The 25,598-nt window shown below is 42.1% G+C and overlaps 1 long non-coding RNA gene across 1 annotated transcript; it reads right to left on the bottom strand.

Annotated features, from left to right (window-relative positions):
- Nucleotides 1-1,281: 1,281 nt before the first annotated feature.
- Nucleotides 1,282-3,236, bottom strand: LOC109278089 (uncharacterized). The gene is made up of 2 exons (XR_002085494.2): nucleotides 2,934-3,236; nucleotides 1,282-1,815 (listed from the first exon to the last, which is right to left on the bottom strand). It is a non-coding gene; the product is annotated as an uncharacterized LOC109278089 (long non-coding RNA).
- Between the last annotated feature and the right edge of the window lie 22,362 nt (nucleotides 3,237-25,598).

Below are 25,598 nucleotides of genomic sequence, written 5' to 3'. Positions count from 1 at the left end.
TGTCTTGATTGGCAAACATAGATCACCTTACAGGGCCGTGAGGAATAACTACATAATATTTGTGTAGTTAGCACTGTCTAGCACACAGTAGGCATAAAATAAATTAGGTGATGATGATTCTTGGGAAGATAGGGCTCATAGATGAGTGCAGGACAAAATTAAGGAGGGAAATGTGGAAATGGGGATTGGAGATAAAAGGCTATGGGTTTTGTCTAATGTGTTTAACAAAGTGAGTGGGAGGGTATGGAACAGGGATGGACAAATCTATCAATAAAACAGAATAGAAAACCCAGAAATAGGTCCAACATAAATTGGACTTTGGTGTATGAGAGAGGAGGCATTATAAATTAGTGGGGAAATTATGAGCCATTCAATAAATATGTTAAGACAACTGGATTCCTATGTGGAAAAAAATTACATTAGATTCCTACCTCACACCACACCCAAAAATAAATTCCAGATGGCTTAAAGACCTAAACGCTTGTGAGAATGTTTTTATGACAGGGAGGTAGGGAAGGGTTTATTTTATAAGACACGAGAATCAGAAATCAAAAAGGAAAATGTCAAATTTTAAAACTTCTGAAAAAAAGGTAAAAGTCAGGTCATAAAGGATTAATATTAGAAATATATAAAGAATTCTTTAAGTCAATTTCTAAAAAGGACAAAAAGCCCAACAACAACAAAAAAATGAGTAAAGACTTTAAACCAACAATTTACAGAAGAACCCTGAGCATCAAACATACATGTGAAAGTTGTGAAAAGATGTCTGAGCCTCACCAGTAAATGGGAATATTCCATTTAAACAGTACAATTCAATTTCGTGTTTTTAGCTTGGTAAAAATGAAAACTTATGACAATACCAAGTACTGATACAAATGCAGGGGAATGGGAATTCACCAGGTAGGTAAAATCATTTTGGAGAATAATTTTGGCAAACTCTAATAAAACTGCAAATACACATATCCAACTGAACTGAACATTCCATTTCTGGGAAACACTTCCCTTCTTAGGGAAACTTGTGTATTTGTTTTAGAAACACTGCTTCCAGAAACCAAAAAAGCCTGAAACCACAAAATGCCCACCAGTGGGAATTTGGGTAAAACGAGTAAGTTATGGAGCGTCCGTATGATGGAATATTACACAGCAACCAGAAAGCATGGATCTAATCTCTATGTAGCAAAGAAGCCTGATGCAGACGACACAATGCTGAATAATAAAAGCAAGGTGCAGCATATATGTAGAAAATGATACCATGTTTCATACAAGTTTCAAAGCATGGAACATTGTTATATACTGTTTATCAATACATGGGTGTACAGTGAAGTTGTAAACAGAAGGACTGGGAACACGTAGAATTCATCACGGTGGTGACTTTGGGGAGGAAGGAAAGGGAGCAGGTCTCTGGTGTGAGGACATAGGGTATTTTAACTCTGTAATGTTTTGTTTCTTTTTTAAAAAGATCTGAAGTAAATTTAAAAATGTAAGTATTTGTTCATTTTGGGTGGCAGGCACATAGATTCTTTCAGGGGTTTTGTTTTATTTTGTCTTGTTTCCTTAAAAATAAACAGATCTGGGATCACTGTGCCTCACTCTCTTCTTCCAAGGCTGGGCTCTCCCTCACTTCTTTTCATCAGGGAGTCAGGGTCTCCCGCCAATCACGGGAGAAACTTGTTGGCAGACCTTCTCATCTTGTCTCTCAGAGAGTGTCTTTTCTTCCCATGATGCCCAGCTTTACGAAGGAATTTAGCTTCTCTTGAGTTCCTCTAGAACTTCTAGTGGGCATAATATTGACACCAAAGCATCCATTCTTGTGATCTTAGTGGAAAAATCATATAATTTTAAAAGGGCAGTGAGTCAAACTCTGAAATTAAAAGTGGAGGACTATTGCATCCGTATGGTCACAACAGGAAACAGGATTCGCCCCCAGAGGGCTCTGACACTATTACAGAAGCGTGGGCAGGGTTATGGGAACCCGCGGTGGAGCACGCAGAGATCAGCAACGTGGGGAGTCATTACCACCCTAGGGCTAAAGGGAGGAGGAGAAGTCACGGTGTGACTTTGCTCCAGAGAAAAGTGAAACTACGGAGGAGACACTGCCTAGTGGAAGCCAGAGTCATGGAGGGCCTCAACAAAAGCCCCAGATGCCCCCAAAGCAGAAAGAGGGTATGGAATAGGTGAGAAGTACCCTGAGTTATCTTTCCTCCCAGCCCCCACCCCCTTCCAGGTGCCTCCCAATGACTGAACCCGATTGGAACGAGTTACAGGGGATTCTGGGAGATGTAGTCCACAGGAGGTCAGTCCCCCGGGGCTCAGAGTAGGGGTGAGCTGGTTTGGGGGTGCGAGCACCTGGTGGCTAACCAGCCTAAGAGCTAGAAAAATCTCAGTCATGGAGTTAGTGAGTGATAGTCACACATTTTAGTTTGGAAGAACAGGAAAAAAAGAGACTCAGGCCAGCTGCCTTTGGAGAAAGGTCAGTTAAGGAAGTGGAAACCAGAGAGGAGAAAGGAATACGGCTTGGGATTTGGGCTCTTGCTGCACCTCTGGGAAAAGAGGCTGGCAGACCTCATGAGGCCCAGAGTGAGGGACGGGAGGAGGGGTGCAGAGGCTTTAAGGTGGGACCAGAAGGAGCTGGCAGGCAGTGGCTATAAAGTCCCATCTGTTTCCTCCAAGTGGGAATTAGTAGATAGCCATGATTGCTGAGTGCACAGATGTGGAAGATGCAGGCAGCTGATGGAAAGCAGGTGAGTAGGAGGAAAAAGGGCCTTGTGTGAGACCTAGCACCTGCAGGTAGGAACCACCCAGACCACCCTTCAGCCTGAGGCTGCCCGGGGCCCCATAGAAAACAGCGCTTATCCCACTAACCAGGCTCCAGGAGGGCTAGAGATTCCTTCAGGAACCCCCAGTACCCCTTCAGCAGACAGACTGACACTCACCAACTCATTAAGGAGATTTCTCTCAGCTTCTCGCTCCCCTGCTGAGGTCTGCTTGGCTTGACTGAGACACAGAGAGAAGAGCAGCGGGGGACAGCTCAGGCCAGGGCCACATCTGAGTGTTTTTGTACTCCTCTTCTATGCCCATCAGGACGTTCCCAGTGTCTGGTGGCGTGTGTGAATTTAGAAGCTCCACAGTTTAGCAATGGCCAATAGTGAAAGGAGAAGAGCCCACAGGTCCCTCCCTTGGCTGTGACATTTCTGTGGTGTTATGACTTCCACTCACCCCAACCTGAGGCTGCTGTAGTCAGGGAGACACAGCATCTCAGCCTCTTAAATGTGAAAGGGTGGCTCTCAGTCTTCGTGGGGGCCCCAGGCCCTAACTATGAAGTGCCACAGTTATCCATGCACAAGACTGCATGCTCTTTGAGGAACGGAGCTGAATCTGGGCTTTAAAAAATATTTTTCATTTGTACAGCACATATGCAGCTCAGACACTGTTGAATTTCATCTGGTCTAGCCCCGTCCCTTCAGAGATAAGGTGACAAAGGCCCGGTGAAGGGAGGCATATTTCCTGGGGGAACACAGGACAAAGCCTATACTAGAACCTGAGCCTGCATTCCTTGACTGTTTGCTCTTTCTACTCTGGCAGCGTGACTCTCCTCGCTGTCCTAAGTGACTTCCTGGGGGAGACTTTCCACCAGGTGAAGGGCGTAGCATCTGGTCTCACAGGTTTCCTGACTGATGGCTTCCCCACTACGCACAGATGGGCTCTTCCTGGCATAGAGCTGGGTGCCATGGAAAGCTCTGAACTCAATTTTTTATGGGAAAATGTGTGCTGCCGACTCGGGCTCCCGGGGGACATTTTAGCTGCATGACTCATGGGATATTCAGAGATCCTTGCTCCATTTAAGGGTGATCTATTTACAAGCATGTGTAGGTTTTTTAGAATTTTACAGTGATTTGTGGGGAGGGTGGAGTATATATTCAGAATGTATGGGTCTTTCCTGGACTGTAAATAAAATGTGTGTGTGTGTGTGTGTGTGTGTGTGTGTGTGCGTGTGTGTGTATGGGTGGGGGGAGAAAGAGAAAGATGATTATGTAGAAGCTTTCTAGAAACATAACTAACTCCTTCCAGATCTGAAAGGATTTTCTGCAGATTAGACCTTCAGACTATCCTTTTTGGTTTGCTGATGTTGTGCTGGCTGAGGGAGCAGACACAGGGAAGAGATGTGGCTAAGTGAAGGGAGCAGCCTCTCTTGCATAGCCTGGGCTAAGCCACAATTCTGTGATAGCTGTTCAGGCAGAAGCAACACACTCTTTGTCTTCTTTACCCTAGTTTCTAAAACTGCACTGCAGGACGCTCTGTGGGAGGCAGAAGGAGCTGATGCCCCCTCTCCTGTAGGCATCTACCCTACATCTGGGAAGGGATGGACGTCATTCCAGCACCTTCCCCTGGGGAGTCAGCTAGAGATTTTGCTGGATGGAAGTAGACTTCATCTAGGAAAGGTACCCCAAAGTGTCTGTCACCCTGGTTCCTCTAAAGCACAGTGGGACAGTCCTGAGGGAAGGGGAGTTTGATGAGCGGGGTGATGGTGGAGGGTCCAATGGGGCTGTCACAGACACCCTAGCTTACTCAGACTGGAAAGGGGGTGTGCAGCCATCCAGATGCTCCAAGAAAAAGCCTTAGAGCCATTCTCACTCTCTCCCTTACCCCATCGAATCCATCACAAGTCCTGTCAGTGCTAATTCCCAAACCTGTGTGTCTCCTCCCATCTTCCCACTGAGCTATCTTCATCTGAGCTCATTTTGGTGTGAGGGGGGCTTTGAATTCCTCCCCAACCATCCTCCTTTGCTCTCTCTAACTACATCTCTTCCTGGGCCAACCTGCCTTCAAACACCCTGTGGGAAGAAATACTTTTGCACAAGTCTCCCCAGAGGGAATCTTTGCCACCCAGAATCCAGTCTCACTGGCTCCACTAAGGAGCTTGTGTGGCATCTGCAACGCCAGCTCCAGTTTGCAGAGGACTCACGCTGGCAGCAAGGACTGAGCTGAGATCACGAAGCCCTTGGGACTGGCTGGAGTTCAGAATGCTCTACTGCTTGATCTGAGAAGCAAAAGAACTCGCCTGTGGCTCCCTTGTCCTGAAACCACAGGGCCACATTCTGAAAGCCTGTTCCCGCAGCTCACTCTGGCCTGATCAGACCGGTGAAACCCCTTCATTTCTAGATCCTTTCTAAAGGCAGCAAACCAGGGGGTCAAACAGCCAATGTCCTGATGAAATATACACCATTTACACAAGATATGTTGCTCTGTTGTTTATCGTGGTCGCCACAGCAGGGTTAACTCAAACAGAGATAAAGTCTGTTTACCCTTCTTGTTATGGTCACAACTATAGCTCACATCTATTGTGATGCTTACCTAGTGTCAGGCACCGTTCTATGCAACTCATCAGCTAATTTAATCCTCTCATCAACTCTGAGAGATAGATAGGTATTGTCACTGCCCCCTTTGAACAAATAAGGAAAATGGAGCATGGAGAGCTTAAGTAACTTTCCCAAGGTCCACAAAGTCAGTAAGTGGCAGGCAGCCACATTGTATGTGTAGACAGGCTGCAGGACGTGTGGGCCTTAAACTCCCAGTAAGCAGCTCTTCAGCTTCCAAGGGCCTTGTCCATCCCTGAGCATTCATTAGAGCCAAACATATAATCTCTCTGGCGTCCACTGTGGTTGGGGATGGGGTATTTGATGTAATCTAATACTCTGCTTGTATGCATCCTGCAGGCTTCTCTATCTACAGGAGTTGGACAGTAGTAAATTATCAGACTGATGAGATCAAACGTTGACCTGGTGATTCAATATTCTGCAGAGCTTAGGTCCTATAGATGTATAGGATGTAAGAAAGTGAACGGAATGTTCAATTTTGTGACCCTCTGACACCCCTGGAAAATGTTTTAGCAATCCCTGATCTCTATTTGTTTACAGTCTTTTGCGTAAAAGTAGAACTGAATACCTGTAATCACATAGCCTCAGCTCAAATGACCTGTTAACAAAGCTTTCTAATTCCTGGAATCCCAGGTGAATCACTAGCCTTGACTACTCTACTCTGACATTTGATTAACAGAGACAATGCCCTTACACCCTGAAAAATGGCTGCATAATAAAATATTAAGGTAATGGAAGTGCCTGTGAGAGAGAGCTCTTGAAGAAGGAGGGATATTCCTTACAGCAAAATAAAGCAGTCAGATCCATCTGTCAACGGATGCACCACGCACAGGCCAAACTGTGGCATCATTAATAATATATTTTATTGGACCAGAAAAAGTTATCCCCAAAAGCCAAGGCAGTCTTTTGATAGTCTGGGGGAAAGGAATATTTTCACTGAGAAAATATTGAGCTCCTAGAGTATGACAGACTGGGAATGGGGACATAGCAGGGGAAAAGTTGCATTTCTGTGGAGCTGGCAGTCTAGAGGGGACAAGGGACAGATCATCAGGTAATTATGCACAGCATGCAAAAGGTACAGTAGGGATACGCACAGGGTGACAAAGGAAGGCGATATCGGGGGTGTCCCTATGAGTCTTGGGTAGTCAGAAAAGCCTTCCTTGATGAAATAATGTCTAATTCACTGTCCGAAGGGTAAAACAGAAGCAGGGATGTGAAAAGAGAGCCTTGGGTGTGTGCAAAAATCCAGAGTGAGTGTGGAAACTATAGGGGGCAGAGCAAAGGGGAGCAGAAGAGAACACGTGCCCAGTCTGTGGGGATCCCTCAGAGACGGGAATCTGGACAAATTCTAGCCTGTGTAAGGAGAAAGGACCCAGGTACATTGCAATGCCCCCAGAAATGTTTACCTTTCCTATGCCACTGAAAACACGGTCCATTCAGGGAGCTACAAGACCTCCTGAAAGGGCAAGACATGAGATTCAGAGGTAACCTCAGAGAGGGGAGTATGGAGGGCCTCATCACTTATGCCTGAGGTGGGCCTTTATCCTGTAAGCAGTGGGGAACCACTGAAGGATTCTAAGCAGATTCTGATTGGGAAAGATCCTCCTGGCAGCACTATGGAGGGTAAATTGGGGAGGTAATCAAGACCAGAGGTGGGAAAGCCATTGCAGTCACTCTGGAGGGAGATCACAGTGGCCTAATCCTGGTATAAAGTATTCAAGACAACACTCATTTCTTATTTTCATCACTTCCCCTTGGGTTCCTATGCTTTTTGGAACTCTCTGAAGTCAAGACATTTGTTTTTATTATCAACATTCAGCAGGAATAAAGGGACGGTGCCCAGTTCTCGCCCTCCAGAGCTCACTCACATCTCTCTCCGAGAATATCGTGACTTTTTTCCCCAGCACAGGAAGGAAATACCATTTCCCCAGCTCTTTTTAGGGGTGGGGGGAAAGTCACTCTTCATTTGCTTCTGGGAGATGTTTGTCTTTGGACAGTGTTTGGATTCCATGAGTGTGTGCGTGTGTGAGTTGCAATCCAGCTAATGGGTGGCTCTGCTTTTCTTGGTTTCCTGGATGCAGGCAAACTTCAAACAGTGCAGTTTCCTCCTGATGCTTATCTCCACAACCCATTTCTCAGAACGTCTTGCCCATTAACTTTCAAACAGCACCATTTTCAGTGCCAAACTGCCTGCTGCAAGGTTTGGAGCACCACTGGAGCATAAAACAATAGCATTTCTGCCTCCATCTCCCTCCCATTCTTGCCCATCTTTCTCCTCGCCCCCAACAAAATAAAACAAAGCTTTACACTTCCTGAGAAACACCCCTAAACCAGAACCTACCCTTGGTCCCTAAAAAAGATTCACGGGTCATCACCGTAATGCATTTTAATGCATTTACGTTGAAAATGCAGGGAACACCATTTTTGCAAACGTGTTCCCCAAAGATGTCAGAGATATTGAGCAAAAGAGGCAGGATGACCCAGTACGATTCCATAGATGTCCGTGAATCCTTCAGTGGCTCCCCATTGCCCTCAGGAAAAATGACCAATCCACTGGGTATCTGTGTTCTTTTGGACAGTGACTCCCTGTTCTTTAAGCCTTAGGGAGTTTCTATTGGGTAATCTGTGAACCAGGGGAAGAGCTCCCCCTGCTGGCGGGCAGCTCTGTTGCACATTAGCTCCAATTGCCCATATACTCTACTCTGCATGGCGTGTGTTCTTGGAGATTTGTGCATTAAATTGAATCATGTGATAGGTGCTCTTGGAGTGTGCACTTTTAAAAGGAAATCCATGGTAAATACTTTTGTGAGTCAAGAAATCCTTTTGTGATGGGGAATAATCATTGCTCTTCCCCAGCCCTTCATTTGTTGATGCTATGAATTGGGGGATTTATTGAAGGGGTTCTCTTGATGCTGGTGTTCCTGTTGAAGACCTTGAGCATGGTTCCTGGGAAAAGTCCATGGTAGTTGAAGCTGAGCCTAAAATGCTGGCACATCTTACATTTCCATGGTTTGCTGAGGCTCCTTGTAACCCAAAGCTTGTCTCTATGGATTGTTGGTGCTTCTCAAAGCCTGACTGGGGGATGTTGTCAGCAGCCCCAAAAGTCCTCCACTGGCTGATTTAGCTGGACCAAAGCACACATTTGGAAATGGGTCAACTCCTCCTGTGGGCCTTGGCTATAGAATGATCAGGAGGGAGCAGAAAGAGAGAGGGCAAAGAGAAACACCCCCTCCATCAGAAGGGTATCAACTCCTACCCAAAGGGATTGTGCCTGTCACAATTAGTGCTGTTTTTCCTCCTTCCAGATGTTGTATGTTACAGAATCCTTTTTTGGTAGGCACACACATGGCAGCCTTAGCAGCAGCCAGTGCCAGCCTGGAGGCCTCAACAATGGGGGCTGCAATTGAGCACAAAGTGTGATGTGCCATGCACTGAGGTATGAATGCTGTGCTCTAGGGACACCATTCTGTGCTGTTCCCAAAAACACAGACCCAGTTTTGCTTTGTGAATTCTTTATCACCAGTTATAATGAGGCCCCTGTTTGAGCCTGGAGACGGGGCCCAAGGGAATATGTAACGGGGTTAAGCTTTATGGCCTGATGGCTTGTTCTCTTGTGATTTGAATCCTTTCTGTAAGAACCCACCTTCAAGGCTGGCCTCATGGTTTCACCTGCAGGCCCAGGAAGATGGGCCCTGAGTAGTTCCCAGAGTAGACCCCGTGGAAGTCAAAAGTCTAGAGAGGACAAGCTGCTTCTCTGTAGTTGATTGGTGTCCTGGAAATCACGAAGGAGACTGTCTTGTGGGATCCCTGCTAACCCAGCCATCAAAGGGGGCCAGAAACCACTGAACTTGAAAATTACGTTCACAGCACCTTGAGCTCTGAGCAAGAAGGAAACCCAGAATAAAAAGCACAAAGACTCTTTCCTTCCTCAATCAGGAGGGCAGACAGGCTACATGCATTCGAAAGTGGTTATAAACACCAGGCCCACCAACTACAATTTAGGAGGTCTTCTATGTAATCTGCCCAGTCCCAGATATTTTAATTCTATGTTGCAGGGAGGTAAGTGCCAGCTGGCCGCTGACCGACCATGCTCAGGGTTCAGTTCTAAACAGCACTGTTTGGGAAAAGCTCAATCTAAAACAGACAGCTCTGGACGTGTTTAGGTTTTGCTTTCTTTCCACTTTTAAATATTAAAAATTGACTCCAGCTGTGGGGTAGAAAGTAACGCCTAACCTATAAAAACATTGACAAATAAATCACAATGCAATTTGCTGCGCATTTTTGTGAGGTCTAAACACCAGTTCTTGAAAGGAATTTTCCATTATTGCATCTTGGGAAGATAACTTCTTCATGAAAAATTCATTTGACTTTTATATTTCATAAAATCATCACATCGCATTCCCACATTTGGGATCTGCATGTGGGCTGGAGCACCCATGCTTTCAGCTTGGCTTTCCAGACTCCTAAACCTCTCTTCTATGACTTTTGCAGGAAGAGGGACAGCTTCAGGAGCCTTATCTGGTTAAGCTGCATTCCCTGCCTGAGGCCCTGTCCTTCTAAAAACCAGGCTGAGTCTCAACAAAGGACAGCTCTTTCTGAGCTGGATTGAACACCAAACACCCTTAACCAAAAGGTCCATGTATGCACCCCACTAGGCACCAGCCCCATCCAAGCAAGAAAGAAGCTCTCAACTCCATTATTTCTTGGTGGTATCACTACTAAGAAATAGCACTTTTCTTTCTGAGGTAAGGATAAAAAATTCATGGGAGGCTCAGAACAGAGGGGGGGAGAGGAGTCTGCGTGACCGACTTAGTACTACGAATTAGACTTTAAGTGACTTTTTTCCAGAGATGATGCTGATCCCAGCCCTGTTTACATGGTATCAGTCAATAAGGTAGGCTAACAAACAGCCCTGAATCTCAGTGACTTATTTCTACTTATATTACATGCCCATTGCAGGGCCATTGCACTGTAATATTCATGTCAGGATCCAAACATCCACTGTCTGAAACACTGTCAATGTTCATGGCAAAGGGAAAAGGCCATCTTGGAAGGCCTTTCATAAGTCATTAAATGCTCACAGCCTATTGGCCAGAACTGATCACATGGTGTGATCCAACCTCAGGGTATGCCAGAATATAAAATCCTACCTGCCCAGAAGACAGACAGCTGGAAAGACTTAGAATGTGGCACTGACAGATATTATATCCAACACGTCCACCTAAATGTGGAGGTCCTTCTGTGATATCTATATTAGTCAGCAACACTTTAAGGCCCTGGCCTTAAGAAGATCATAGCTCTGGGGAGGGGGGCGCATGGGTGGCTCAGCTGGTTAAGCATCTGACTCATGATCTCGCGGTTCATGAGTTCAAGCTCCACATCGAGCTCTGTGTTGATAGCTCAGAGCGTGGAGCCTGCTTCAGATTCTGTATCTCCCTCTCTGTCTACCCCTCCCTTGCTAACACCCTGTCTCTATCTCTCAAAAATGAATAAACATTAAAAAAATTTTAAGAAGATCATAGCCCTGGGAGTATAGCTGTGGGAATCCAGAATGGGTCAACTATAGTCAGGCTTGTAGTGAATACCCTCTTGGGGTGTCTGCCTTACCCATGTACACCTCTGACTGCTACATCCAGCCTATCTACTCAGAGGGGTGGCTCTTAGAGTTGCTGTCATGTTGGTACTACACAGCCCTCCCTAGACACAGCTGATTAGATCAGAAGAATGCCCCTAACCAAAACTGAGCCACTAGGATTCTCTGTCCCAGAAATTTAGAATTGTAGTTCAGAAACAGCTAGTCTGGGGCCCCTGGGTGGTTTAGTCGGTTGGGCGTCTGACATTTGATTTCGGCTCAGATCATGATCCCAGGGTCATGGAATCAAGCTCCACACTGGGCTCCAGGCTGAGTATAGAGTCTACTTAATATTCTCTCTCTCTCTGTGTCTCTCAAATTAAAAAAAAAAAAAAAGGCTTTAAGAAACAGCTAGTCTGTATGGCACATGTAAATTTGGGAGCTCTGGTAAGGCATTTTCTGCCATATGCATGGAAAAAAACTAACGAAATTAAACTGCAGAACAAAAAGAACAATTCAGACATACAGGAAGAAGTGAACACAAGAAAGCCCATGAAGAGAGAGAGAGTGTGTGAGAGCCAGAATAGAGGGTAAGGGAGGGAGAATTATAGCTTGTGTGCCGGGCATATAGCCACTTGAGTCTAGCATAAAATCAGCACCTGGTTGACAAGGAAGTGTGAATGATGTACAGGACAATACGAATACCCACCACAGAAGGAGATTACTTAGATCAAGGGCACTGAGTGTCTGAATCATTCCTGTTAAAATACTGACAGTCTTGGACAAAATAACACTTGACATCATTACCAGTCATAGCTACTTTATGGTGGATACATTTAGTGAGTTAGGTAGCCATTTGGTGATGTCCTTAGGGAAAAGAGCCCAGGATTAGTCAAAAAGATATATATATTATATTCATGTCAGGATCCAAACATATATTTATATTTATGTGTATATATATATATATATATATATATAATTATATACATAATTATATAATTATATATGTATAATTATATATACACAATTATCAATTATATATATAATTATATAATTATGTATATAATTACATATATATATATATATATATACACAATTATCAAATATATGGGGGAGGAGAGGAAAGAGAGAGAGAGAACATTGGATTATAGAGCTTTTATTAACCTCTTAAATCGGTATTTCTTCTCTTTCATGCCAAGTGCCCTGGTTCTCAAGGACACAGGGAATGATAGATGAGAATATTCCACAATTACTCATTTATTTTATCCCATATTTCGTACACAGCAGTCTCAGAATAACAATACCAATCGTGCCATCATTATGATGACCAAAACCACTTTTAAATGTTTTCTATATGATCTCTCCATTCCCCCCACCATTAAGAAATAGTTGTACTGTATCTACATTGTCAGAGCATAGAGCTATTAGATACTTTACTCTCCCTCTAAGCCTTCATGTAGTCTTAGTGTGACAAGTAATTACAGTAGCCCCCTTTTCAAAAAATTTTTTGTTCGTTTGTTTATTTATTTGTTTATTTAGAGACAGAGCAAGAGGGAGAGGGGCATACAGAGAGGGAGAGAGAGAATCCCAAGCAGGCTCTGTGCTGTCAGCATGGAGCCCAATGCAGGGCTTGATCCCATGAACCAAGAGATCATGACCTAAGCCAAAATCAAGAATTGGACGCTTCACTGACCGAGCCACGCAGGTGCCCCTACAGTAATCCCCTTTTATCCACAGTTTTGCTTTCCACAGTTTCGGTTACCTGTGGTTAACCTCCATCTGGAAGCAGACAATCCTCCTCCTGATGAATATATTGTCAGAAAGTCAGTAGTAACTCAACACTATAGTCACAGTGCCTACATCTTTCACCTCACTTCATCTCATCACGTAGACATTTTATCACCTCACATCACAAGAAGAAGGGTGAGAACGGTACAATAAGATATTTTGAGACAGAGATCATATTCACATAACTTTTATTCTAGTATATTGTTATCATTGTTCTATTTTATTATTGTGGTTGTTAATCTTCTACTTTGCCTTATTTATAAATAAAATTTTATCATAGGTATGTATGTATGGGAAAATACATAGCACATGAGGGTTTGGTACCATCCAGTTTCAGGCATCACTGGGGGTTTTGGAACATATCCCCCATGGATAAGGGGGGTATATATTTAATGCATATATGTAACGCTCCCCACAAATATCTCTCTGGTTGCTTTGTTCATTGTTGGTTCTCTAGTAGACTTTTTCAGGGAGGTCTGTGAGACCAGTTTTCCTAAATTGTCACATGTTGATAGTCTGTACCCTTTGCAATTGAGAGGCAGGTTTGCTGAATGCAAAATCTTGGCTCACATTTTCTGTTCTTCATTGTCTTGCACATGTCACTCCATTTTCTTCTGACATAAAGTAGTACTGTCAACGTCTGATGATTATTTTTTTCTATTTTATGCCACATGTTCTTTTTCTATTTTTTACTTCTATTGCCCCAAATATTTTTTCTTGTTCATTAAAGTCCTGTGATTTTTATTAAAATATATCATGGAATTGGTCATTCAAGCTAGTATTTCCAGGAACATGGTGTGCTTTTTCCTTCTTATGAATTGACCACTTTGATGTTGTAAGATAGCCTTGTTTCTTTCTGGTAATATTATTTGCTCTGAAATCCATTTTGTGTACTATTAATATACCAACTCTCCCTTCCTTTTTATTATTTTTAATTGTGATAAAATATACACAGTATGAAATTTAACATACTATTTTAAAGTATATAGTTCAGTATTATTAAGTACATGCACATTGTTGTGCAACTAATCTCCAAAACTCTTCATCTTGCAAAACTGAAACTTCATTCCTGTTAAACAAACTCCCCATTCTCCCTTCCCCCTAGCACCTGGCCAATTACCTTTCTACTCTCTCTTAATTCGATTGCTCTAGATACCTCATGTAAGAGAAATCATACAGTAATTGTCTTTTTGTGACTGGCTTATTTCACCTATCATAATGTCTTCAAGGTTCATCCATGTCATAGCATGTGTCATAATGTCCTTACTTTTTAAGGCTAATATTCCATTGTATGTATATAGATTTGTATGCCCAGTCATCTTTATAGGTATGATATTTTGTTAATACAATCATCTGTCAATGGGCACGTGGGTTGCTTCCATCTTTTGGCTATTGTCAATAATGCTGCTCTCAACATGGGTGTACAAATACCTCTTTGAGAGCTATTAAGTGGAGCTGTTGGGTCATATGATTATTTTATGTTTAATTTTTTGAGAAACCACTATTCTGTTTTCCATAGTAGCTGTCCCATTTTACATTTGCACCAGCGGTGTACGAGGAAGGATTCCAATTTCTCTACATCTTCACTAAAACTTATTATTTCCCTGGGTTTTTGTTTGTTTGATATTAGCCATCCTAATGGGTGTAAGTTCCTATCTCATTGTGATTTTGATTTACACTTCTCTAATGATTAGTGATGTTGAACATCTTTTCATGTGTTTATTGGCCATTCATATATGTTCTCTGGAGAAATGTCTACTCAAGTTCTTCCCTCATTTTTAATCATGTTTTGTTGTTGTTCAGTTATAGGAGGTCTTTATGTATTCTGTACACTAACCCCTTATCAGATATATGATTACAAATATTTTCTCCTATTATGTAGGTTTCCTTTTTACTCTGTTGGTTGTGTTCTTTGATGCACAGAAGTAAAGTTTTCTTACGATTGCTATGAGTATGTTTTATCTTCTTTCATTCTTTTACTTTAATCTATTTGCCTTTGTAATCCATTCCAATAACCTCTGCCTTTTAATTGAGGGTGTTAAGACCATTTAAATTTATTGTGATTATGGATATGAGTAGGTTTAAATCTATCATTTTATTTTTTTCTATTCATCTCATCTGAATTTTGTTGCATTCTTCTCTATTTCTGCCTTGTTTTTGGATTAATTGAATATTTTCTATGATTTTATTTTATCTCCTTTGTTGGTTTATTAGCTATAACTATTATTTAGTCATTGCTTTTAGGGTTTATAATTTACATCTTTAACATATCATAGTCTACCTTCAAATAACATTATAGCATTTAATGCATATTATAAAAGCTTTACTTCCATCTCTCCCTTTCTGGACTTTCTGCTATTGTTGACATACATTTACTTTTACATACACTATAAATCCTAAAATACACTGCTATTATTTTTTTCTAAACAGATAATTATTTTTTAAAGAAATTCAAATAATAAAAAAAATATACATTATACACATGTACTTACCATTTTTGGTGTTCTTCGTTCCTTTGTATAGAACCATACTTCTATCTAGTATCATTTTTCTTCTGCCTAGGATGTAGTGCAACATTTCTAACAATGCAGGTCTGCTAGTGATGAATTCTCTCAGCTTTTTATATTTGAAAAAGTCTTTATTTCACACTTTTTTTTAAAAGATATTTTTGGTGGATATAGAAGTCTAGATTGATGTGACCTTCTTACTTGCATTGCTCCCAAAAAGAAATTTGTCCTCATTATCTTGTTCCTTTGTATGTTAAATGTCTTTTATCTCTGGATGATTTTGATTTTCTCTTTATCTGTGGTATTGAGCAATTTGATTGTGATGTGCTTTCATATAGTTTTCTTCATGTTTCTTGTACTTGGGATTCATTAAGCTTCTTGAATCTTTGAATTCTAGTTTTCATCAAGTTTGGAAACATTTTGAACATTATTTCTTCAATAACTTTTCAGCTCCTGTCTCCTTCCTCTCCTTCAGGGACTCCAATTACATGTCTATTAGGCTACTGAAGTTGTCCCAGAGCTCGCTGATGCTCTGCCAACTTTTAAAAAATTGGTTTCTTCTCTCTTTTTCATTTTAGATAGTTTCTATAGTTACATCTTCAAGTTCAACTATTCTTCTTTTTTCTGCAATGCCAGTCATCTCATCCAGTGTATTCTCAATCTTAGACATTGTAGTTTTTAATCTCTAGAAGTTCAACTTGGATCTCTCATATTTTCCACGTTTCTATTAAATTTTTGAACATATAGAACACAGTTATAAAAATTGTTTTAATGTCCTTGTCTGTTAATTCTAACATCTGTGTCAATTCTGGATTGATTTCTACTGACTGATCATTCTTCTCTTGTGGTTATGTTTTCCTGCCTCTTTGCAGGCATTATTTTTAGGGCTGTATAGAGTGTCAGGTATGTTTCTTCCAATCTTCTCACATGGTTCTTTCCCAGCTTTGGATAGTACTGATCAATACTTGACTGAATGCCCTATATGACTCTGATCAGATCTCTGGAGTTCTTTCTCAGTATTCTTTCCTGATGACTCTCTCTCCTTTTGGTCTTAACTGGCCTCATAACTTCGTCTCCTCAACTTGAAGAATCCGCCAAGTTCCTGCTGGATTTCTCCGCCTGTACCACACCTTGGAAACGCTCACAAGGCAGCAAGTTGGGATAATCATGGGGCTTACCTCAACTGTTTCCCATATCTTGGGAATCACTGTCCTTCATTCCTTGATGAGCAGTGTCTTGAAACCAATTGTTTCATATATTTTGTCCAGTTTTTTTGAGTTGTTTCATATTGGAGAGTAAATCCAGTCCCTGTTACTCCATTTTGGCCTGAGTAGATGAGCAATGTGCCTTTTCAATATTATGATTTCAATCTTTTTTCAGGAATGTTTTCTTGAATTATATATGTTAGTAATTTTTTTCTATTCTCTTTAATTTTCACCTTCAGTGATTTCTATTATCTGTATATTGGACTTTCTTTGCCTATCTTCAATATTTATTCTTTTTTTCTCAATTTCTTTTAACTCATTCTTCATTTTTTTATTTTAAACTTTTACTTTAAGGCATTAATTATTGTGCATTTTGCTCTCACTGTTCCTTATAGTTCAGTCTTTGTTTTTGAAATATTTTTTCTTTTATTTTTACATCTTTCCTGAGTTCTGTCAGCTCATTTCTGAGTTTTTCATATTTCTTTAATTTTTTTAAGATTTTGTTTTTAAGCAATCTCTACACCCACATGGGGCTTGAACTCACAACCCCCCAAGATCAAGAGTCACATATCCAATGAGTCACATATCCTGACTGAGTCAGCCAGGTGCCCCGGGATTTTTCCTATTTCTGACCTGTGTTGTTCTTTCAAGTTGTCAATTACTTCCTTAATGTCTTTTGCTTTATTTGAGGTAATAAGTTACAATTTTGATCTGTTTTGCAGATGCATCTTTCCAATGTTTTTATTATTTGTAGGGATAGTATTCTCATTGTCTTGTTTTTAAATAGTAACTTTGTATGGGCTTTGAGTGTTGCTTATTTTTATGTGACATTAGTTTTCCTAAGCATTTAGATTGAGGCAGGAAATGAGGTCCAGGAAAGCTTTTCTAACCACTCTGAGCTCCCTCATCTGTTGTTGTGCAGTGTTAATAAATACATGAGCCTGTTTTCTGACACTTTGGGACTCTGTTCTTTCCCTTGATATTGGACTGGACTTTTTTCCCCATCTTTTTATCCGCTATGTCCTGATCAATTTTTATTCCATTCCCATAAGTTTCTCCTAACTGTGGGACTCTGTCGTGCAAGAGAGCTCTGGGTTGGGGTTGAGAATTCAAAGAGCTAGACGGATCCAGCCTCTTCAGTCATTTTTGTCATGGGCCGTGTTATTCACCTGGGTTTGGAAACATCAGCATCCTCCCAGTTTCAACTGCCCTTCTCCAATTGGCCCACTCTGCTTTCCAGTGTGTACCTGTTGTCTGTTTGTTCTCAGGTTTACCAAACCCTGTACACTTGCTTCTCTCTCCTTTGTCCCATACTGATACTGCTACCATGCAGATTTGTGGCTATGAACGCCTTGTCTTCATCTGTTTGTATTTGGGGGTTGGTGAGGATACCTTGTTACCTAGTTTTGTTTAAATGTTATGCATGGGTTTTTCAGTTCCACTATCCAGTTTCATTGTCTGTTTTCATGAGGGGATTCAGACAGATTGAAAACTCTGCTGCCATCATCACCCATTTTTGAAAATTCTGTATTAGTGTCCAGTATTTTGAAAGAGCTAGCTTCTTGCTCATTGGCAAAGCCCTAGACAGACCAAAACCAGGGAAGGGAAGTGAGAGATAGGTTTCCTACTAAGAGAAAACAGAGAAAAGCATTAAATGGTTATCCGAAGCCTTCAGTTTAGGTGCTGAGTGTAAAGGGATGGTGTTGGTATTTAGAAAGCTGCTTTGTTTACTTCTACTGAGTAAGTATGAGCTAATTTTTTCACTGTGAGAGTCAAGAGGACCTGTGATAGTTTGGGCATGCATTGTTTGATCTAGTATTCATAGAGCTCAAACTGCTTCAGGCTCAGTAACTTGTAGTACTTTGTCTTTTGTTTTTTAATGAAAATGGTCTATTTCCACATTCTTGCTGATACCTATGACTTTCAGCTCTAACATTCTGTGCTTCTAAGGATCTCAAAATATTTCACAGATATTTTATGTATGGCTCTTTTACTGACCTTTGGAGATGCAATTCAGTATTCCAATTACGGATAGAGCAATTTCAGCTGCCCTATATTTCACTAATATTGGTGATGGAATTAGCATCGCAGGGTGAGAAATTGGTAAGGGTCCCAGACTTCCTACTCATGCTTTCCTGCTTTAGCCATGTTGCATTCCCAACTGAGTTTGTCTATCCCACTCTTGAAAATAAACTCAGGTCATTTGTCAAGGGGACAAAAAGGCACTAGGCAATCAGTATGCCTAAATTATACTGAGCATATTTCCCTATTTTTCTCCTTTTGAGCTGTTGGACTTGCCTGGCAATCTGACTTCGTGGAGATGCTCAGAATATTTGCTATAGGTAACTGTTCCATGTTTCATTTGAACCAGAGATATAGGAAGCCAAGGAAGAAAATGGGATGGATTCCCAGATATGAAGAACTATGACATTGGAGAACAAGGTGGAATTAGGGTAAACTTCATCTCCAGATGGAAACCGTGCCTTTCTAAGATGTCAGATGATTTGCAAAACGACTGTATTTTCTTCAGTGGTTTGGAACAATGTCCAAACAGGTTGTTCATGGTTCTAGCGTCCCACAGAGGTCAGTATCTTTTCAAAATCAGATTCAAAGAAAATGCACTTCAGAAACTAAAAGCAATTTTTGAGGCACACTAGTATTTACTGTACATCTCTAAGATGGGGATCCAGTTTCTAATCCTAGACAACACAATGTCCGATCAATTTTTCACTTACCTCCAGTTCTTTCACTTCGGAGCTACTCTGCAGCATCTAACTCACAATGTTCTCCAAAACTGTCCCTGACATTCATCCAAAGGGTCTTAATACATGATGCTTTTCACTATCATTATTCTCTGCCCTGAGGCCTCACCAGAAGTTGCCACAGGGATTATTATACCCACCAGGCTGCTCCAGAAAAGGCAGGAGAGCCTCCAGCTCCATATTCCTTGGTCTTCTTTTGCTGCCCACAGAGGGAAACTGGCAGGATCACTGGGAATTATATTCCTTGCTTGCTCTGCTTTTTTGCAAAGTAATACCAGGAGAGAATTATTAATGGGTAAATACCCCCCTTATATATTTAATCAATAGCGGAAAATATATTTGATAAAGCTTCCATATGAGCCCCTGTGGTCAGTGGTGAGAAGGGGCCTAAGAGGCTGGACAAAATTATTACTAGCCAACCCAGTGGGTGAGCAGAGCTTCCAAAAGACAGACCTCTGAGGAAATATTGGGGAATGAGTGTTATTGCAGAAGCTGAGTGTATGGTCCAGGCTCCCTAACACCCCTTTGGGAAAATTCAGGTTTGCTTATAGTCCTCTTACAAATGCTTCAGTGTTACCTGGGGGTGGTTTAAACGTGGGGAATAGACGGCAAAAGTTGAGGAGGTGTTATGCAGTGACCAAGGGTGATCAAAAGCTTACAAGTGGGCCTAAAATATAGGAACATTTGGAAGTCAGAGAGAGGTGATGTGGCTCAATTAAGCAGGTGGTTAGCAACAGGATGGTCCATCAGGAGCAACAAGAAAGTAACAATTATCTATAAATCTAGAAGGTATTGGGGAACCCAAGGCTCAGACTCATTGGCAGTGCTAGAAAGATCAAGGCAAATATTTTTGTCCTGGGAAAGTAGAGATCCTGGGTATGACAGGTACTCAATGCAGGAGAATTCGATAAGGAGGCAGTGACCAGAAATAGGCCTACAACAAGGAGACTGGTCACAGGGAGTAAGGCAGAACCTAGGTTTTAGAATTCAGAGAAAATATCAGAGAGGAGTCCTAGGAAAACTTAGTGAGTCTGAGCCCCCCAAAGTACAAAGTGTAAGTAAGTACCAAGTGCCATGTAAGACATGCTGCCCGATATCCATCAAGAGCATGAGTTGGGTTAGAATCCTGGTTCTGTGACCTCCCATTTTTGTGACCTTGGAAAGTTAAATGCCAGCCCAGTTTCCTATCTCTAAAAGGGGGGTAGTAATTCCTACCTCACAGAATAGTCATAGACATTGTATGGCACAATCACTGTCAAACACTGGTACTACCGAGTAGAGTTATAAAACATGTTAGCTCTTCTTCTCCTCCTACCACCACCATCATCACCACCATCACTGTATCTTACCCACCCATTCAGAACTGGACTGGCCCCAGAGCCTGGGCTGCTGATTCTGCAGATGAGTGTTGGGAAGATGTAGGCACAAGATGCACACACACAAATAAGATGGCCCCAACTTACTCAAGCTTGTTTGTAAATCAGTTGTTTGCCACTTAGAACCCCTGTCTGTAAAAGCTATACCGTAAACAATGGTTGGGTTTCCAGGCTAGCCCACCCCTGCCTTTTTGTTCATGAGACAGAAGCAAAGCATTGAGACAGCATAAGGTGAGGCCACCACATTCACTCACCTTTGAGGGCTGACCTTCAAAGGAGAGGACTTGACAGCAGAGAAGTAGTGGGAATCCACTTGAGATGAGATGAGCTCATAAGAGCCACATGAAGCCTCTCCCAGAGATTCATGTTCCTCTTAGAGCCGTGCTATGACCCAGGGGTTGCCCCAATCCCCCTAGAATGGCAGCCCAGATGTTCCAGGGTTGAGAGCTAGGGAGAAGGGGGATGATGGACCTTTGCTATTATTCATTATCCTCATTCATCTCTCCTGCTCCTGCTGAAGTAGCTCCAGTGAGTGGGCACATCTGTTCCTGCCATGTGCCAGCTGTTGTAAAAGAATTAAAAGTCCCATATAAGGCCATGATGAACAATTTAATGATGTGGCTGTGAATTAGGGCATAGCAGCAGAATTGTCATTTCATTTTTGGACTTAGTTTAGTTGAGCTGACTTTATGCTGTCTGACCAGTAAATGAGCCCTGCGATGCAGCTCTGTGCAGGGACAGGCAGAATTCTCCAGGATGGAGAAGAAGAGGAGGAACAACAACAAAACTTGATCAGGCCGCTCTGTGCCAGAGGAGAGGCAACAAAAAGTCTCAGATTAAATGGGAACTGCAGCAATACCCGAATTATCCCAAATTGCTGGAGAAGAAGGAACTCAAATTAATGCATTTTTTAGACAAACTGAAAGCAAATACTTTTTCCCAAAAATGGAAACTTCTAAAAGCACATTCATCATTGTTCCATGCTGTAATGGAGTTGTGTCCCAAGGAGCTTTTGAGGCATGTAGGGCTATTTGCCCTGGCACTAAATGACCCCCAACTAATGTGTTTTTCTATTTGGAGTCTCTTGTCTCTTTTTTGCTGCCAGCTACCACTTCTCAGTGTGTCATCTCCCAACATGTCCCACTCTACTTGCTTGTCTTTGAACTCTGCAGAAAGAGAAGGTTACCAGGGAAAACAAGAAGATCAATATGGTAGAGCAATATCCATCAATTTCATTTGATTCTAAGGCAATAGAGTTGTGTTAAGGGTAGTTCTTCTTCTTCACCCTCTATATATCATCACTGCCACTCACCTGCCTAAAACATACAGAACACACACACACACACACACACACACACATACACACATCATTGATCATAAAGGCCCTGACTCATCCCAATCCCTGCCATTACTGCCTTTAGGCCTAGCTCTTTCAGTCTCTCATCTGGCCCATCTTTTAGAGGACCCTGCTATGGGATAGCATGCTTGATGCTCCAGCAAGATGCTCCAGCAAGGAACAAGGAGTCCCAGGAGCCAAAGCTAGAGTCCCATAGGGAGCATATGCCTCCTCTTTCAGAGCCATGTTCTGGGTACCAAGGACCATGGGTGTCCTTGCCCAAATGACCCTTTGCCCTCTTTTAGGGCCTCTTTCATTTATCTGTCCTCTAGAGGGTAGACAGTGTTACATGTGCACTCTTAGGGTTAGCCAAGTCACTTGTGATTGAAGAGGTGAACTTGGATGTGCAAGCTGAGGTTGTACAGGTTTAAGGGTAAGCCCCCACCCAACTTGGAATGGAACAGGGCTGGGGTTGAGAAAAAAGAGTGGCACCTGAGTTTGTACTCCTGCTGAATCTGCACAAATCTTAGGGGTGAACTCCATCCCTGCTTGATTCTAAGACTTTCCAATGGCTTTGTGGATGGCCCATCTAAGACAGTTCTAGTTTTTTGGGTTCTTGGCTCCCTCAACTCCAAGCACCTTCATCTGCACTTCAGATCTTAGCATTGCCCTGAACTTCATGAGTACTCCCAAAGTTGCTGGTACTAAAGCACACCAAATGTAATTTGCTGACTCAGGCTATTCCCCTCCTAGCCTCTGCCGCCTTAGAGGCACTGAACCTAGAAAACTCAGTCCTCCATTCCTTTCAAAATCTGGATTCCCTTTCCTTACCATTCCTGTAGTTCTACCCTTTGCTGTTCCTTCTTTGATATCCAATTTTATTTCTTTGATGAGCCTAGATAATTTTTAAAACACAAAGTCCTCTATAAGGAATATTTACAAGGCAGATTATCTTCTCTACCAAAAAAATAAAATAAACCCACAAAACTCTGAGAGAGAGAGCAGCACAGAGGTGAGAGAGAAATACTTTTCACATCTCAACAGATCAGACACATCTCTCAAAGGGCACCCAGACATCCATGGACTCTACCTGGCTCAGAAGGTTGCTACCTGTAGTTCAGTGTCTTCTGGGACATCCTGTTCCATTTCTTGACTCTGTACTTCCCTCCTTTCATCACCTAGAGCACCTCTTCCTTGCATCATGTTAGTCTCTCATCTGGCCTCTGTTCTTTTTTTAAAAATATTCCTAATTTTATTTTTTTTTAATTGAAGTATAACAGACATACAGTATCCTGTTAGTTCAGGTGTACATCATAGAGATTCAATATTTTTACCCATTATGAAATGGCCTCTGTTCTTTAAATCCATGCTTGATGCTCCAACAAGACAAAAATCAGGTTGTCTTACCCCCGTGCTTGAGACATTACACTTTCCATGCAGAAGAGGTCTCCCACTCCTTGGTCAGGGCGCCAGGCCCTCCATGACCTGACCTTTCCATTTCCCCAGACTCACCTCTGATCCATCCCAGCCCCAGCAGCATCATATCATATGTAATTCCTCTCCCACATCTTGCCAGAACTTGCTTCTGTAGCTCGGTTTATGCCGCTCCTCTGTCTGGACGACCGCTGCTATCCTCCTACCCCTTCACTGCCCACCCCCCTTCACATCTGGTTGTCCCTTTGCACCCAGTCCAGGTATCATACCTTCCAACCTTGCTTCTATCTCCTAGCAAAGGCCAGGTTGGTGGCCCTCTGCTGGCCTCGCACAGGACTGGTAAAGTCCCTTTATCTTAGAATGTATCACATTGCATTGAAATGATCCACTGCTGGGCCTTTAAGTGACTTGAAGTACCTCTAAAGTAGGGACTGCATCTTTTTCACCTCTGTGTCCCAGCCCCACTGCACTGAGCACTCAATAATTGTTCGCTGAACAGATCCGAACTGAGAAGAGTATGTGGGTTTTTGTGATACTTATTTCTGCACTAGTGACTCACTCAAATATAGATACCTACCTAGAGTTCTGTTCACTTGCTTCTGGGCTAACTAGGACTAAGGCTGCCAGAAGTCTAGCTAGTAGATGATCAATCTTAATTAATTAAGCAGTTAATTACAGATTTATTGAGCATGTGCTGTGTGCCAGGTTTTGTGGACAATTATACAACCATACTCAAAGGAACAAAACACAGTCCCTGCCTTCAAGGAGATGGTTTTTCTGGAAATTAAAAATAACATCGTTTATGACGGAATATTTTTAATACAAAGGACACTTAAAAATTCTCTTTTCCCTTTCAGTGTCTGAAAATGTTTGATTATCAGTTCCCCTAACGTTCCCAAGCCACAGGGCTTTTGTTTGGCAGCCCTGGTCTGCCCGAGAGGACTGGGAAAATCAAATAAACTATTATAGGGGAATGTGTATTTTCGGGCAATAAAAAGACTCTGGATGTTAGAAAAGCAACTAAAGACTAAAAGGAGAAAAGGTGAAGACCTGTTTCTTTTTCTTTTGGGAAAAAAAAATCAGAACGACCCACTTAGAGAGATTTTTTGGAATAATTTTGTTCCATAACAATGATCCTGTGGCCCTAGGTCAGTGGTTCTCAAACAGGGGCAGTGTTGCACCCCAGGGGACATTTGGCAATGTCTTCGTACATTTTTTGGTTGTCACATCTTCGGGGAGGGGTAGTGTACTAGCATCTGTGTGTTGGATGAAGGCCAGGGATGTTGATAAACATCCTATAATCCAAAACCCATAATGAAGAATGATCCGGCCCAAAATGTCAATAGTACTGAGATTGAGAAACCCTGCCCTATGTTATAGGGTGGGATTAACACTAACTGCATTCCAAAATTCCACAGAAAACAACCAAATGTAGTAATGGCCCTTGGTAGTCACAAGCTTGACCCCTGGGTGTCTCTGACTCATGCATAAGGGTAAAGCCGGGACTTTGACAGGCCAAAGCAGAGCTCTTGGATTATTTTTATGCCGTAATTAGTTTTTAAACACTCTCGTCCTCCTTTCCTTTCCCTGCCCCCAGCTGCCTTTTTTTAAAAAAAGGAAATTAAATAAACAAGAACAACCCCCAAAATACCCGCTGTTTATGTCACTGGCTTTTTCTCTTTTTTCCTTGCTGATGAAGTAAAACACAATATAACGGAGAAAGAATATCATCAAAGGCTTCTGCTAGGGCTTAGTGGTAGCTCACAGAGCACAGCAAAAGCCTTGCTTATGTGAACTGCTCAGAGAGGCAAACACCTCAAACGGAGATGAAATGCATAGGTGGAATATGATCGTCATAATTTGTTAATTGTGCTTTGCCCATGGTAGATATTTCTGGGTTATTTATTTATTTAAACACTGTGGTATATGTTTGAAGTAAGAATATCTCAATCCATATTGTTCTGTTTTCCCCTGCAAGGGTCATATTTCCTCTGTCAATAACACAAGCTTGGATCTCCTTGAGCCCCAAATTACACTTCCTCGTAAGAGATGAAAATGTCACATTTTCCTTGAGATCTTTATTCCACATGACTTTGCTAATGACTAGGGTAAAATTGAGAAGTTCAGGAAAAGGAAATCTCTCCCTCCATCAAAGTGAGTAAACAAACCAAAGGAAAACAGGATGCCAGAAGCTAAAATGGGTAAAGTTTTTAAAATATGTTCCATAGATCTGGAAGATAGCC

Source organism: Panthera pardus, unplaced genomic scaffold (assembly GCF_024362965.1).
Source record: "Panthera pardus isolate Hobbes unplaced genomic scaffold, ASM2436296v1 HiC_scaffold_7, whole genome shotgun sequence".
In the NCBI taxonomy this organism is placed as follows: domain Eukaryota; kingdom Metazoa; phylum Chordata; class Mammalia; order Carnivora; family Felidae; genus Panthera; species Panthera pardus.
This window is presented reverse-complemented; position numbering and strand designations above follow the sequence as displayed.